The sequence below is a fragment of the Grampus griseus genome (genome assembly GCF_964374135.1).
Source record: "Grampus griseus genome assembly, chromosome: 17".
NCBI classification, from domain to species: domain Eukaryota; kingdom Metazoa; phylum Chordata; class Mammalia; order Artiodactyla; family Delphinidae; genus Grampus; species Grampus griseus.
Window position 1 is genome coordinate 39803289 of NC_139011.1, and position 12075 is coordinate 39815363.

At 45.7% G+C, this 12075-nt stretch overlaps 1 long non-coding RNA gene across 1 annotated transcript; it reads left to right on the forward strand.

Moving 5' to 3' along the window:
• The first annotated feature begins 801 nt into the window (after nt 1–801).
• On the forward strand, nt 802–4772 carry LOC309835177. Its single transcript, XR_014297957.1, has 3 exons — nt 802–1002; nt 3406–3665; nt 4373–4772. It is a non-coding gene; the product is annotated as an uncharacterized lncRNA (long non-coding RNA).
• The last annotated feature ends 7303 nt before the right edge of the window (nt 4773–12075 follow it).

The following is a 12075-nucleotide window of genomic DNA, read 5'->3' on the forward strand; positions in this document are numbered from 1 at the left end:
GCCTGCCTCCCACTGTCCCTGGCTGTTCACTCTGTTCCTGAGTGTGATGCCCGCGTGGCCCCGTGTGGCATTCGGGGTCCTCCTCCCACGCTGTGAGCGTATGTGACTAATACATTGCTGTCCATCTTACCTGTCCAGTGTGGAGTGTCACCTGTTTGATCATCTCCATAACCAATGGGGTGAATAGGGGGTGATTGAGACAGGCCCCCCCAAAGGCATTCAGCTGCCGGATCCACAAGATTTGACATCCCCCTCACGCAAGGTGTGTGTACAGCATTTCAAGCCGATTCCCATATCTTCAGCACCACTCGTGTCCATAGTAAGATATTCTATAACATTCGTAATGCTTGTTTACAAACCTGATTGTAGCATTGAAACTCCTGGTGCAGCTGTTTCTACTAATGTGCATGTAAAACTGTTTCTAGAGTGTAGATACCTAACAGGGTCTTCCAAAGGCTAACTATATTTCTGACAGGGTATTCCCAGAGTGCTAGGTTACATCTGTATCGCTGCCTTTGCTGAAATAGTCTAAATTATGTTACAGATGATATGAGTGATTGTTTCCTTTCATACTGAAATCAATTGGCTTGAACTTCTTTTCATAAGGTAGGTACATTGGTTCGTCTTTTTCCAGATCTGTGGGATTGGCTGGGTGGACTTACCTCTCTCCTAGTCAACTGCCCTCTCTGAATTTACAGTCTCTCTCTTTTTTTTTTTTTGTGGTACGCGGGCCTCTCACTGTTGTGGCCTCTCCCGTTGCGGAGCAGAGGCTCCGGACGCGCAGGCTCAGCAGCCATGGCTCACGGGCCCAGCTGCTCCGCGGCATGTGGGATCTTCCCGGACCGGGGCACGAACCCGTGTCCCCTGCATTGGCAGGCGGACTCTCAACCACTACGCCACCAAGGAAGCCCTACAGTCTCTTGTGTGTGTTCTCCTTTCCTCAAACCCTTGGCCACTTAGGGCACCAGCCCGGTTCCCTCACTCCCCAGATCACCGCTGACGGTGAGTAACAGACATTGCTGAAGACGCAAAGTAAGGACAGGCCATTCACCTAAACTGAATACTAACGGGGTTGCCAGACTTAGCAAATAAAACTATAAGACTCAATTAAATTTGAGTTTCAGATAAACAATGAGAAATTGTTTAGTATAAACGTGTCCCCAGTATTGTGTGGTAACCTGTATTTTATCTGTCAGTCCTAAATGCTAACCCTAAACACTAAATCCTAAAAAAAAACCCATCACTTCTTACTCCAACAAACAGAAATTACCCCCTGAGTAGCTTTTCCCTTTTGCCAGCCGAGGAGCATCATCTTGTCAGAGATGAACACATGGCGTGAGGTGAGAGCAGGCGGCGGGCTGGGCACTGGGCGATGGTGGGTGAAGGGGTGAGGAAGGTGAAAGAAGCCACCAGCCTGGGCTTTGTGACTTTTGAAAAGCAATTCCAGCAGGTGTTGGGAGGAGAATGATTTGAAGTGATGAAAAAAAGACCAGGAGAGACTTTTTTAAAGTTTGGCAGTGAAGTGGCGAGTGGATACGAACTTGAAGGGGATGGAAAACCTCAGAATTAAAAAAAAAAAATTGAATGGGTTTATATGTTTTTGTGGGCAGAAGAGAAGGAGCCACTAAAGATAGGCAGATTAAAGATGTCAGAGAGGGCTTCTCTGGTGGCGCAGTGGTTGAGAGTCCGCCTGCCGATGCAGGGGACACGGGTTCGTGCCCGGGTCCGGGAAGATCCCACATGCCGCGGAGCGGCTGGGCTCGTGAGCCATGGCCGCTGAGCCCGCGTGTCTGGAGCCTGTGCTCTGCAACGGGAGAGGCCACAACAGTGAGCGGCCCGTGCACCACAAAAAAAAAAAAAAAAAAAAATGTCAGAGAGGAGTGAAGTACGGATCAAGCATTTAAGAAGAGGGGAACCCTTTCTTTTGTCAGCTGTCTGATGGAGAAGTAGTGTTATGGGCTGAATTGTGTGCCCCCAAATTCACACGTTGCAGTCCTCCACCCCAGTGCCTCAGAATGTGACTGTATTTGGAGATAGGGCCTCTAATTAAGATAAAATGAGGTCCTATGGGAGGACCCTAATCCAATATGACTGAGTGTCCTTATAAGAAAAGGAAGTTAGGACACAGACACACGCGGCAGGAAGGTCATGTGAAGACACAGCGAGGGGACAGCCATCTACAAGCCAAGGAGAGCGGCCTCAGAAGAAACCAACACTGACCATATCTTGGTTTCAGACTTCCAGTCTCCAGAACTGTGAGAGCATAAACTGCTGTTGTTTAAGCCACACAGTCTGTGGTGCTTTGTTATGGCAGCCCTAGCAAACTAATACAGCGGTATTTGTAGTCACTGTGCACACAGGCCTTGGGGTCAGACAGGGTAGGTTTGAACCCAGGCAGGGCTTCTTTCTGGCTGTGTGATCTTGAGTGACTTACTAAACTTGGAAGCCTCAGTTTCCCCCTCTGCAAAATGGGAATAACAGTTTGCATCTTGTATTGTGAGAATTAAAATGAGGTAATGCATATAAGACCCTTAGCAAGTAGTTAAGTGCTTGATATTTCTTTTTTTTTTTTTTTTGCGGTACGCGGGCCTCTCACTGTTGTGGCCTCTCCCGTTGTGGAGCACAGGCTCCGGACACGCAGGCTCAGCGGCCATGGCTCACGGGCCTAGCCGCTCTGCAGCATGTGGGATCTTCCCGGACCGGGGCACGAACCCGTATCCCCTGCATCGGCAGGCGGACTTTCAACCACTGCGCCACCAGGGAAGCCCAGTGCTTGATATCTTATCCCTTCAACAAATATTTACTGAAAGACAATGTGCCAGACACTGTTCTAAGTGCTGGGAACATAGTGAATGAGAAGAAAACCCGTGTCCTCAGGTAGTTTTCATTCTGGTGAGGGAAGACAGACAATAAACAATTATGTAAAATTGATAATAAGTTAGATAAAATGGCAAAGTCTACAATATAAGTGCTGAGGAGAAAAAGTAAAGCAGGGAAGGGTTAAATGAAATGCTAGGGGGTATTTAAATTTTAGATAGGGTGACCAGGGAAGACCTCACTAAGAAGGTAACTTTTGAGTTAAAACTGAAGTGGAGGAATCAGCATTCTAGCAGAGGAAACGGCAAATGCAAAGGCACTGTGGCAGACATTACCTTGGTCTACATAAAGCACAGCAAGGAGGCCAGTGAGTATAGAGAGGATCAAACAAGAGAAAGAGAACAAGAGATGAGTCCAGAGAGGAGACAAGGGCCAGTCACGCAGGGCCCTATGGTGATTGAACGATGGCCCCCCCAAAATATATGTCTATGTCTTAATCCCTGGAACCTGTGAATATTCCCTGTTACTTTATATGACAAAAATATGATTAAGCATCTTGAGAGGTGACGTTTATCTTGGATTATCCAGGTGGACTCTGAATGCAATCACACGTATCCTTATAAGACAGACACACAGAGACGGTGATGGAAAGACATAGCAACGAGGGCATGAGTCACAGGCCAAGCCAAAGAATGCTGACAGGCACTGGAAGCTGGAAGAGGCAAGGAATGCATTATCCCCTAGAGCTTCCAGAGGGAGTGCAGCCCTGACGATGCCTTGACTTCGACATCTGGCCTTCAGAACTGCGAGAGAATAAATTTCTGTCGTTTTAAAGCCACCAATTCATGGTAATTTGCTATGGAAGATCTAGGAAAGTAATACAGGCCTTAGAGGTCATATTAAGGAAGTTGACTTACCTTCTGAGTGATATGGGGGACCACTGGAGAGTTCTGAGTAGTAGAACAACATAATCGGACTTTTGTTTAAAAAATCACTTTGGGGACTATGTTGGAGTGTGAGGCACAAGGGACAGAAACAAGGGCATCAGTTAGGAGACAAGTGTTGGAGTTCAAGTGAGCTATGATGGTAGGTAGGGCCAGGGTAGCAGAGTGAAGGTGGGGAGAAGGGGCCAGATTCTGGATATATTTCAAAGGGAAAGCCAACAGGATCTCTGGTAGACCAGATGTATGGTGTGAGAGAAGGGAGGAGTCAAGGATGACTCCAAGATTTCTGTTTTGAGCCATTGGAAGAGTAGAGTTGCCGCTACTGCGATGGGGCAGACAGCAGTAGAAGCTGGTTTTGGTGGGTGAGGTGAAGGGCCAGTTAAGTGCTCAGTTTGGGATGTGTTATCTCTGAGATGCCTATTAGACATCCAAATGGAGATACTGAGTAGCAGCTGACATATGGATTCGGAGTCCATGTGAGGGGTTCGGGCTGGCAATGTAACTGACAAGTCAACAGCACACAGGTTCTATTTAAAGCCAAGAAAAGTTAGCTCTTAAAAAGTGCAGGCAAGTGTTTGTTTCATTTCGTGTTGTTTCCTTTTAACTGACAGGACGACCACACTGCAAAGCCTTTATTGAGTCAAAGAAGCACAAGCAACTGCTTCTAGATGTCTGCACTCAAGCTTGGTTGGCTCCTGACATGTCCTTAGTTGACTCTGACCCCATGGACCACAACCACCAGGATAACGGCATCATCTGGCAACGGTGCTGACTACAGACTTAGGAAAACGCAAGATATTTAAAAATCAGTAACTATAAAAATCAGTCCAAGCTCCACTCCTCTTGCAAAATACCCCCAGTCTGCAAACAGTCCTCCCTGAACAGAGTTTGAACGAGAGCTCTGTCTGGAGTTGCATTCTTGCTTACACCCCAGAAGGGCACATCCCGAACAGCCACCTATAAGAAAAGGAAGCCTTTCACTGAGATCTGGGGAATGGAGTGTGTTTGAAAATCCCTTGGTGTTTTTAAGCAATAAATTTAGGTTAAGTTTGAAAAAGCTGCACAGGCAAGTTAATTTTTCTGAGAAAGATGTGGCTAATTTGAAAGCACCATCGTTGTGCTTTATACAGCACTTTATATTCACAATCGGTTTCAAGGACTGTCGTGTTTACTGTCATAATCACTTCCATTCTATTCCCTCTTGAAAGGAAAGCTGAAAATATCACTGACCTATGGGAAAAATACATTTAAAAATCAGAGGAAGAAAAATAACTTACTTAGAAAAAAGTTTTCTAAATTTTCTACTTTGATTTACTTCATGAATTACAAGACTGTATATGAGTCAGATATCCATTTGTTTGAAGGTAGCCGGTGTCTCAGGAGAGGCGAGGTGGAGGAGGGAATAGAGGTGTTGGTGAGAGAACTGGGTTCGAATCCCAACTCTGCCCTTCACTGGCTGTGACTCTAGTTGCATTCGCGCTCTGACACTGAGTCTCCTCCCCTCTCAGGTGGAGCCATACCAACTACCTTAGGAAGTTGTGAGGATGAAACAAAGCATTATACCCAAGGCACGTAGCAGAGACCTGTCCCAGGGCAGACATTTGGGAAAGGCCAGTTGCTTTTCTGCACCACGTACCTCTGACTTGCATCAGAAATCAAGAAACAAGCTCATGACTTGTCATAGGCCGACCATTACTAGATGCTGGAGGTTAAAGAGTGCGTAAGACACATTCCTGGCTTTGAGGCTCTCACGGTTCTTCAGGGAAGTCCTTCCTCCCTTCCTTCCTTCCTTCCTTTCTTCCTTAACAGATATTTATTAAGTGATTATTATGTGTCAGGCGCTGTTCTAAGAGAGCATAGATGAAATTCCTGTCCTCAAGGAGCTTACCTTTTACTGGAGGTGACAGTAATCACACAGACAAAGAAGTAGATAATGTCAGACAGGTAAGGGTCAGTGCTATGAAGGAAACTGGGGCTGGAGAATAATGGTCAGGGTTGCTATTTTGGTAGGATGCTTGGGGCAGCCTCTCTGAGGAGGTGACCTTTGAGAAGAGACCTGATGGAAGGGAGGCCATGTGGCTCTGGGGGAAGACAGTTTCCAGAAAGTACAAAGCTCTGAGGCGGGAATGCGCTTGGTTGAGAAATGGATGGGAGGCCAGTGTGGCTGGAGCAGATAAAACAAGGGGACGGTGAAGGAGGTGTGGTTGGAGGGACAACCAGGGGTCAGATGGCAGGGGACAGACAGACACTCATTTCTCTGGAACACAAGTGCTTTGCTGGTGGTACCAATGAGGTGCTGTGGGGACACAGAGGAGGGCTTTGTTAGCTCTGCTTTTGGGTGAGAGGTGGAGGTGTGTTGGTGTGAGGGAAACCTTCTCAGAGAGCTGGGGATGGAGCTGAGCCTTTATCATAGGCTCAGGCTCTGCTAAATGCTGGGGGCAAAGACAGCGAGACACAGTGTTGGTCCTTCAGGGATTTACAACCTTTTGAGATTATGAAACAAAATACTTGACCTGCCGAAGCCTGAATGGGGTGCCGTGAGCCCCGCAGAGCAGGTCAGCCGCCTGTACTGTGGGGTCGCCATATATGGCGGCCTCATGGGGGCCAGAAAAGCCCTTTGAGTGGTAATGTGATTGGATCACACAGTGAGTGGCGTTGAAGGTGAACTGGAGGGGGGACAAAGTGGGGTGAAAAACATAGGCATTTGCTGAAATTAATTTGAAGATATGCATTACATATCCTCTACTCTGTCCAAAGGAGGTCTTTGCCAGCATGATACAACATGCCCTATCTTGTCCCAGGGTTGTCGGTGAGTGCAGCTGTTGGTGTCTTTTGGAATCAGGGGGCTTGCTCTTCTAATTGCAGCTGTGTTCCCTCATGATTTTGGCCTCCAGCTGGGAAGCCGGTCTGCAGGCCTCTGTCCACACCGAGAACTATTAGGAAATGTAAAGGGACATTGTTTCAGGGAATGACTGTGTGTCTTCTTGCACTGGGCCACCCTGTTAATATGGGAGATGGGGAGGGGAGGGGGGCATGGTTAGTGGGCCTGCTGAGAGACTGCAGGCAGAGAAGGCCTAACCTAAGGTCGATCAGGCAAACCTAGGTCTGATTTCCAATTCCGCCCTGAGACAGCTGCCTTTGGGCCAGTAACTGAACAGATTTGGGCTTTATTTTGCTCATCTGTGACCTGGGCTGATAAGTGTATAAATTTCACACTGCTGTTGTGAGGACAGCAGCACATTAGGTAAAGGTTAGCTATGTTTTCTCATTGCAATACATCTCATTAAAGAGGTAGAAATGACCTCAGTTCACGTGAACAGTTTGAATTGTTTGCACTTGATATGGTGGACCCATGGCAGCCAAAGTGATATGATTAGATCTCACAGTAAGTGGTGTTGAAGATGAGCTGGAGAAGGGACAAAGAAGGGTAACAATAAGGCAGTAAGCATTGGTTTCTCTTTCAAGCCATTTGGTTGCAAAGGGAAGGAAAGACCACTTGAGGGGAATTTTTTTTTTTTTTTTTTTTTTTTTTTTTTTTTTGCGGTACGCGGGCCTCTCACTGCCGGGGCCCCTCCCGCTGCGGAGCACAGGCTCCGGACGCGCAGGCTCAGCGGCCATGGCTCACAGGCCCAGCCGCTCCGCAGCATGTGGGATCTTCCTGGATCGGGGCACGAACCCGCGTCCCCTGCATCGGCAGGCAGACTCTCAACCACTGCGCCACCAGGGAAGCCCGAGGGGAATTTTTAAGACAGACTTTAAGGGAAGGTTGCAAATCTAGGCTGATGGAGCTGCTGTGACGTGCCCTACCGTGGACACCATTCACGTCCAAAGAGGTGGGTTTTGTCCTTTACTCTAACCAAGGGGTTCGTAGAGAAAAAGAATAAAGTCATGGTTATCCTGAGCTGGTACCAGAAGAGTGTAGCAAGGATAGAGCCCTTGCTCAGACACTACCCACTGGGCTCCAATAAACATCTCTGTCAACACCCGTTGTCATGGGAACAGCTTTACCCATAACCCCAAAAGACTTTTACTCTTTGGTTAGTTCATTTAGGGAAAAAAACAACCAACCAACACCCTCACTACCCTTCACCACACCTGGCACATCACACATACCCAACAATTATTTCCTGGCTGCATAAATCAATCTATGTTTTCCTCTAATCAAGAGCTAAATCATAATCTATTATTGGATGAAGTTCAAATTCATCCTGATGGCTAAATCTGATGATGAGATGATCTGGCCAATGAATAGTCAGTTCAATTCATGGTCATAAACTAGAAGTACCTTGCAAAAGAACTACTAAAGATTTTCCAGGTCACATGCATTTTATTAGCCCATGTTTGCCGGAGGAGTGACACAGATGGGACAATAATTGAAGTCAGCCTTTTAAATTTGGCTGTTGAAAGTCATTACTCACTCTGGGCATAGAAATGGTAGGAAGGCTATGTAGCATTTGAGAAATGTGAGACACTAAGACTTATCTGCTGAATTTTACAGCTGGAAAAGTGATGGCATATGAAGGTTAAGTGGCTTGGTCAGTGTGCCAAAGGTAGGAACACACATTAGGGATTATTAGTGATAACTTGCTGTGAAATTCATCAACAGACCCCCAAGCAAATATTATTCCATTGTTCCAACACAGAACTCACTAGAAGGGAGAGGTGGCAAGAGGAGGATGATTAAGCAGTAAAACTCTTTCTAGAGGAAAGTGAAAATGTGTCCAAAGTATATAGACAGCAGCAATATTAGAGTCAGCCAGAAGAGACCCAAGGAGCTACAACTGTTTAACTAAAATTGCCATTTTATATTCACAATGGGCCAGATTTGATCCCACTATAGCTCCGCAGGAATTCTTTGGAAAGTTTCCTAACTCTAGAATTACTTGGTGTGAGTGAATTGGGGCCCTATGAAAACGATACTTGGTGATGATTTTATGCAATTGCTTTTTAACCACCTAATAGACATAGAATTACTTTTTACCTAGTCCCACACTGGCACAGCCCTGGGATGAAGATTCAGCAAATCCCATTATATGTGTATTTGACTTTTCTTTCAGTTTGATAGCTTTGGGGAAACAAACTCCAATGAGCTGTGTATTTGTACAACTAACTCAGCATAAATATTCATTTCTACAGAATATGTGCGCTATGCAAAGTTGGCCCAGTCGTTTAAACTTATAAAAGTCCAGCACATGCTGTAAGAATCACTTAAGTAATGGGAATAAAAACCCCAGCAATGTCTATACCTAGAGAATCAGATTGCTTCTACTGTTGCCTGTTCCCTTGCTACAGGCAGCAAATACCAAGAAAGTTCATTCTGTTCCCTCCTGTCTCTTCTCTCTGTTGGTCCTATTGTAATTACATTCTTTCCTCCGATATTTTAAAATGTTCCAGCCAACTTAGTCTTTCCTTAAGTTGTCTCCCACTTTTGGGAACTGCTACCCTCTTTCCTTACGTTTCGCTGTCCCAAATTCATCGTCTATGGAAAACCTCTCTCTCCCTCCCTTTTTTTCTTTTCTAAGCTCCCATTGATATGGTGACACAAAGATGAATAAGTCACAATTTTTGCCCCTGAGAAACTCATAGCTTAGTGGAAGGCAGAAATGTGGTGATCAAGAGAACACATGGGAACCCTAAGTAGAACTGTATTTGCCAGGCTGGAAAGAAATCCAGGAAGGCCTCCAAAAAGAGGTGGCATCTGAACTGAGTCATAAGGTATGAATAGGAGTTGGGGGTGGGTAGGTAGAGGTGGAGCAGGAAAAAGGGATCCAGGGCAAAGGGGTCCATGTGAGCAAAGATAAAGAGGAGGGAGATAGGATAATGGTGATGTGGGGTCAGAGGTGGAGGACCACAGGTCCTCTGAGACATCTGGCAAAGTAGGTGGCAGGCAGTTGGGGAGATGCCAGCTGGAGAGGTTGACAATAGCCACATCATCGGGCCTAGTCATGCCTGGAGGTCTCCTTCCAGAGCTCTCCTGTGCTAAAACTTCAGGAGTTCTATTCCCAAAAGAGAGCCTGCTTTCTTCCAGTCATGGCTCCATAACAATACATGGTCAGGGGGATGGAAGAAGGAATCGCTGAGAAAGCATTTTCATGGTGAGACTCACAGAGTCATGAAGTAATATGTGTGAAGTTCCTCAATGCAGTTCATATCCAGAATTTGGTTCCTGTGTAGATTAGTTTAGACTCACAATCACTTTGCTTATTGATTTACTCAGTTTTTATTACTTACATTATTAGCTACAGTGTGCCAAGTCTTGAGCCAGACACTAAGGATATGAAGGTAAATAAGACACCAGCCCCAGGGTAGAGTGTTCTCCTTTGAAGGTATGGCCTAAGAAAAGTTCCTGCCTTCATGAAATTCACGTTCTGGGTGCAAAGACAGACAGGAAAACACTGTTTAAGTGCTGTGCTCCAGGCTTGCCTTAAGCAGGGTTTGGTGAAGCCACTAATTTACAAGTGAAAAGGCGGGAGCACGTATAATAGATCAGGAGCTGGGAAGTCCAGACTTGATTTTACAGACTGTACTCTATTACCAGCTGTGTGGGACCTTGAAGAAGTTATTGAACCTCTCTGAGTTTGCTTTCCTGTCTATAAAATGGGGGTAATGACAACTATCTGATAGAGTAGTTTCCAGTATCACATGAGACAATATTTGTGCCTGGAGCATTGTAGGTGTAACAAAGTTAGTTTCAACTAACATTCCTCGAACATGCAATTTGTGTTTAAGTCATATACTATTTCTTCTTTTTTTTTTCTTTCTTTTTGCGGTACATGGGCCTCTCACTGCTGTGGCCTCTCCCGTTGCGGAGCACAGGCTCCGGACGCACAGGCTCAGCGGCCATGTCTCACGGGTCCAGCAGCTCCGCAGCATGTGGGATCTTCCCGGACCGGGGCACGAACCCGTATCCCCTGCATCGGCAGGCGGACTCTCAACCACTGCGCCACCAGGGAAGCCCCATATACTATTTCTTAATCCTCAAAACTCTAAGGATTCAAAGATGAATATGAGCACTGCATCTACATTTCTCACCTTTAAGGAACTCTCCATCAGGTGTTGCTTTCTCCTCATTAATACAGACATTAACTTCTATTTTCATGTCTCAGTTTCTCATCCAGGAAATGAGGTTAGTCTTGTTGCCTCCCTTCCCTCCTCCATAGAAAGCCTCAGGACCTAATAGAACTTAAATACTCACGCACGTGTGGGCACACGCGCGTGTGCGTGCATGCACACACATACACACACACACACGGAGTGTGGCATTAAGCACACATTCTGGAAATAACTCACCAAACAAACAAAGCTTCTTTATGCCAGGAATTGTTTGGGGCTGGGGCTGCTGGCTCATAGGGCTGTAGGTTGCAGCCTGGTTAGTTCTAGGACATAGAAATGTGTAGGCAAGTTTTCTGGCTTACGTCCAGAATCCCTTTATGGCTCCTTGGTGAGGAAAAGGCAGACAAAGTCGCAGGAGCCTTGGGTTCTAATACCTCTCCCAGATGCTGGTGCTGTCACTGGGCAGGGAAACAAGAATTCCACCTGCCAACTGCCTATGGGTGATCATGATGAGGTTGGGGGCTTCTTCCTTGAGGCTTTTGTTTCTTTCTTGTGATGTGCTACACTTGTTCATCTGTTCCACGTGTCCTGTCAGGCAGCAGCTGTTTCTAAGTTATATGGGCCAATCCACAGGGACACTTAAGCATCTAGAGAACATTAGTGATAATATACCAGATAAATCCATTTCTGTTACATGGTTTTCCTGCAGAGAAACAGGGAAAAGACCAGCATTCTGATGATATTCTAGCTTGTGAGACACATCTGCCACACATTAAACAACCATTTTAGGGATTCATTTCTGAGAATGATTTCCTTTCATTTTGGAAGGACAGCTACAGCTGTGTCTCCCTGCAGCTTATATTCTATCAAAGGCAGCCCAAACGTAGGAGTTTTTGAAAATTTTAATCCCATTCAGTGATGTGCCAATGAGTTTCAGTGAAGCAAAATCTGTCAAACAATGTCATTGTGTATATTTTTTTCATTTATTCCTTCCTTTCTTCTTCTTTTTTTTTTGAAAATGAATTTTTCTAGGTGATTCAATTGACTTCTAACTCATCATAAATATTGTCCCAGAGTCAAGAGAAACCAGTGAAATGGATGATCTGACTGGAAACTTTTGTAGTTCCTCTGCGCAAAAGATGGTTTTAGGAATCTAAGACAAAGATCAAAGTTTAAAAGTAGAATTTGAAAAGCACAGTGTGGCTGACCTGCATATGTAAAGCATGGTCTGTACCCACCTTGACCAGAGTATAAAATAAAG